The sequence below is a fragment of the Notamacropus eugenii genome, chromosome 4 (genome assembly GCF_028372415.1).
Source record: "Notamacropus eugenii isolate mMacEug1 chromosome 4, mMacEug1.pri_v2, whole genome shotgun sequence".
In the NCBI taxonomy this organism is placed as follows: domain Eukaryota; kingdom Metazoa; phylum Chordata; class Mammalia; order Diprotodontia; family Macropodidae; genus Notamacropus; species Notamacropus eugenii.
In genome coordinates, this window is record NC_092875.1 from 278,424,667 (window position 1) to 278,429,850 (window position 5,184).

At 33.0% G+C, this 5,184-nt stretch overlaps 1 long non-coding RNA gene across 1 annotated transcript in view; it reads left to right on the plus strand.

Moving 5' to 3' along the window:
- Positions 1-341: 341 nt before the first annotated feature.
- The window catches only part of LOC140498414 (uncharacterized), a 32,566-nt gene continuing 27,723 nt past the window's right edge, over positions 342-5,184 (plus strand). Inside the window, exon 1 of the long non-coding RNA XR_011965088.1 lies at positions 342-423. This is a non-coding gene — a long non-coding RNA (uncharacterized lncRNA). The remainder of the gene's footprint in view (positions 424-5,184) is intronic.

Consider the following 5,184-nt stretch of genomic DNA (forward strand, 5'->3'; position numbering starts at 1 on the left):
TCCCTGAACACTTAGAGGCCATTATAGGGCTATTAATTGGCCTAATTTCAATATTTAATGTCTCAAGGAACAGAGAGACTAGAGGAGAGGAAGAAAGAGGGAAATAGCTGGTGAACAGAGCAGTTAGAACATACTTACCATTTATCTATTAAGTTTTCCATCCTATATGGGCATGGCTCATGGCACCCAAAATAGTTACAAGAGTAGCATCAAAGATCACTGAGCACAGCTCACCATAACAGAAATAACCATGACGAAAATGTTTGAAATATTACAACCATTACAAAAATGTGATACTGAGACACAATGCCATTTGAAAAATAGCACTCAGACTTGCTCAACACAGGGTTGCCACAAACCTTCAATTTGTAAAAGAAATACATTAACTGTGAAGTTCAATAAAATGGAGTGCAATAAAACAAGGTATGCCTGTACCTCTATTTAAAAAAAATATACTAAGGATTTTTGATGTTTGCTGTTTTATAAAATAGTTTGAAGTCTGGGATTACAATTTATCTTTCATCCCTACTCTTACATTAATTTCCTTTGATTGTTCATCTCTTTTATTTTTATATATGAATTTTGTTATTATTTTACCAAATTCTGTAAAATATCCCTTTGATTGCTACAGCACTAAAACTAAATATTAATTTTGGTGATGCTGACATTTTTATTATACTGGCAGAGCCCAGCCATGAGCACTGAATATTCTTCTAGCTTATTTGAGTTTTCTTCTAGCCTTTCATTTTTATTCTGTATATATCTTTGGTTTTTTTATACATTTCTTGAAAGCAATAGATTGTGGTATTTTATTTTTTCCTTTCTGTCACAGTTTTAAGTTTTGTTGGATTATTTGATGTATCCACATTATATATAAGATAATGTATGAGTTTACACTTGCTAATATTATATAAGCTATTTTTTTTTCTGAATCAGTTTTTCTTCCACCTTGCTTGGTAAAGACAACATTTTTTGTCTTTGGTTATTTTTACCTAATCTGCTTTACAACAACCTTATTCCCACTGGCTTTCTCCCCTCGTTTTCAAACCCTACCCCTTCTGTTCATCACCTCTTTCCCTAGAGTTTTGATTAGCTCAAGTCTTTTTCTTTTTTCTTTTTATCTATTTTCTCTTTCCTTATTTTCTCAGTCAAGTAATAGTAATAGTAATGATGATAGGAGTAATAACTAGCATTGAAATAGTGCCTACTATTTGCCAGCCACTGTGCTAAGTCCTTTACAAGTATTATCTTATTTGATCCTCACAAAACCCTGGGAGGTAGATGTTTTTATTATCCCCACTTTACAGTTGAAGACATTGAGGTAGATACAATTTAACTGACTTATCCAGGGTCACACAGCTAGTAAGTGTCTGAGGTCACATTTGAACTCAAGTCCTTCTGACTTTAAGACTAACTCTCTAGCAGCCAAGCTATATCCCATTTCTTTCTTTTCCACCATCATTTCTAATTGATTTCTACTTTTATCTTCATGTCCTTGTAGTTTTACAAAGAAATCTCTTAATAGCTCCACTTTTTAAAGGTTATTATTTTGTCGGAATGGGCTTTGTTATTGTTAATACCATAATTGTTTCTTTTTATTTTTTCCCCTAAAGATGTTTATTTAATTACCTGTGCCTTTTTTTTGGTTGCTATGTTTTTATTTAGGTTTCTTGTATTTCTGATGCCTTAAGTGTTTATAAAGTAAAGAATTTGCACAGGTCTAGTTTTCTTTGTAGGGTTGCTTTGAATCTTTTTTTTTTTTTTTTAAATAGCGTCTTCACTTTTTTTTAAATTGATGATTAGGCTAAAGTTTGCCGAGTATATCACTTTACATTAAGAGTTCCTTTGCTCTCCAGAATACAATTACTGTTTCCTCCTGGAGTTTCTGGTGGGTGAAGAATAGTTTTGTAGTATTCAAATTTTCTTGCCTTTATATTTAAACATATTTCTCCTGGTCATTTTCAGAATTTATTATTTATCATTGGAGTTGTTACATTTAACCACAATGTGTCTTAGAGTTTGCAGCGTAGGCTCCACACAACCACCATATTCCTTTCTGTCATTAATGTCTTCCCAGTTATTTTCTGGAAGTGATCTGTGAGTTCCCATTTTTTTTCTATGTTGACAAATTCTGAGTAGTTTTTTTTTTGTATTATTCCTTACATTATGCTATGCAGGTTTTTTGACTTAATGTTCTTCTGGAGACATAATTCTTAACTTTCTCTACATAGTCTGTCATTGAGATCAATATGCTTTGCTTGTATAGAAATCATATTTTCTTTTAACAATATCAGTTTTTGCTCCACTTCTTCCAGGCTGTCCTTTACTTCTGTGTATTTGCTTTCTCAATTAGGTGTTCTTTCTTTTGCTTCCTTGGTGAGATTTTACATCGTTGATTTGTTTTTCTATTCTGATTATTTCTGCTTTGTAGGCCATAAATTTAGCTTTTATAGCTCATTTTCCTTTTGAATCTTTCAGCAACATCTTACTGTGGTTCCCTGTTCCCTTTACATCCCACAGTATCCTTTATTTCTTTGGATACTGGCTTGTTTTCCTTCATTTTGAAATATTTATTAGATGTATATTTTATTTGTTTATTTGATCTAGAGGATATATTTTTTCTGTTATTAGTATCTTCCCTTTTTGTTTATCTGTTTGTAGTCAAGATCTTCAACTCAGTTTTATTACACCTGAGATTTTTGGTAATTTCAGGTATTTTTTTTATGTTCCTGTATTATTCATTTTTGTACTCTTTCCCCTTCAGTGTTCATCTGCACACTAGACTTTAAAGCTGTCCTGGGGGATTTTCTTTTTACTGGCCTCCTTTTCTACCCCAATTTACTTTTGAGTGACAAAATTAATTTACCCAGATGCCAATTCCCTTTATTTCAGGGAAGTTGAGACTGTCTCCACACATACTGGTACCTTGTTCCAATTTCTTCTGTTCCTCTTCTCTATGGATGAACACTTATAGCACTGCATGTTGCCACATTGCTTTTTACTGGTGTAGGGTACAGTTGAATTCTGGTGCAAGCTTTGGGTTGTCTTGTACACTCCTCCCAGACTATAGGAGCTAATGAGGGAGAAGAGAGATGAAAGAGCAGGTAAGGATAATGGACTACCCTTCTCTAATATGATGGATAATGCTTCTTGGCTGTTCGTTGAATTGTTTCATTGTTAGGATTCTTTTATCTTAGGTCATGGAAACAGCTGAAATTGCTATATTTTCTTCCTCTTAATTCCCATTTGTGAGATTTTTTCAGAGACTGAGAGGATCAAACCCCTGAAAGAAAATTTCTAATTATCTCTTTTGTTGGTCATATGACCTGAAAATTTCTCAAAAGATATATTTTACTGGATTGGTAGGGAAAACTTATGATTTGTAATATTAGTATGGAGACTAATGGAACCAGTTAAGAATTATACATATTTTAATAAAAAAGTAGAATTTCTTTGATCATATCAGTCCTAAATCCACTAACAGACTGTGGACTATTTAGGCATAAATGGACACAGCTAAGAGTTTCTGGGGGGAAGGCCCCCTGAATATCCTACAGAGTATCTATGATAATCATCTGGCAGGGCTACTAGTACCTCCACCCAGGTCATGGTTTGAGAGAATGAGAGGAAGATCAGGAGGAGTCTTAGGACTTTAGGTCTGTTAATAATGCTAACATATGTGAGGAGAGATAGATAGATAGATAGAGAGAGAGAGAGAGAGAGAGAGGTGGCTTAGTACTTAGAGAGTTGGTATTATATGCCTACTAGGTCTGTATTCTGAAGAAATGAAAAAACAAACAAAAAGGAAAAGGGCAAAAATGTATTGATATACACACATGTACACACACACACACACACACACATATATATATACATATATATATGTATATATGTATATATATATATTTCTAGAAGGTTTTTTATGGTGAAAAAGAATTGGAAATTGAGGGAATACCCATTAATTGGGGAATGGCTGAATAAATTGTGGTATATGATTGAATAGAATACTATTGTCCTATAAGAAATGATGACCAGGATGCTCTTAGAAGAACCTCTAAAGACGTGTATGGATTGATGCAAAGTGAAGTGAGCAGAACCAGGAGAATATTGTATACAGTAAGAGCAATATTTTATGATATACAATTGTGAATGACTTAGATATTCTCAGTAATACAACGATCTAAAACAATGCTAAAAGCCTTATGATGAAAAATGCCATTTACCTCCAGAGAAAGAACTGATGGAGTGTGAATGAAGATTGAAGCATACTTTTTTACTTTAATTTTCTTTTTTTTTAAATGTTTTGTTTCACAACACAACTTATATGTTTTGTGTGACTGCACATGTATCAAATTGCTTGCCTTTCTTAGGTGAGAGGGAAAGAGGAAGAGAGATTTTGAAATTCAAATTTTTAAAAACTGAATGCTACAGAGTATTTTACATGTAATTGGGAAAATATAATATTAAATACAAACACATACACATATTGAATAACGAATGTAGCCAGAAAGGTGTGAGTTTAACTCTTACTTTTGATAATAGTGTGTGGGTAATCCTAAGAGAGACACATAACTTATTGCTGCTCTGGGCCTCATAGGCAGCTGCAAAGCATCGCAGTGTAGCTTTAACCATGGTAAATTCAATTGAGAAAATTTCAAAATAGTGTAATTTAAAAATTATAATGCAACAGAGGAAATGTTTACTTGAGCTTTTCAGTCAATATGTAGCCTACAATGATCTGTTTGTCTTTGAGTCTGTTACCACTTTTTTAGTCTATTTTCTAAAACTATGAATGGTATATGAAGTGACTCTGCTTCAAGAGACTTTCTTCATCCAAGATGTCCTTATATCAATGAGATCACAGGTTCAGTACCAGTCCTTAGCATGTCTTATTTCCTTTAGCAATATTATAAAATATTTCAGGCCTAGAATATGTCTTCTGGATCTTTTTGTCCTTAGTGCTTAGTAGAATGTTGTGCATTTAGTAAGCTTTCAGGAAATGCTTTGATTAGTGAAATTTGTATTTGACTTGCTTTCATATGAATTGCTAATGACCATGTTTATATTCACTCTGTCTCAAAATATCTTTTATGGAACTGAATACAGTTTTGTACATCCTCATCCCTGTGAACATTGAGTCAGTTATGAGATTTGTGTGAACACATTTTTTTTTTGGAAGAACTA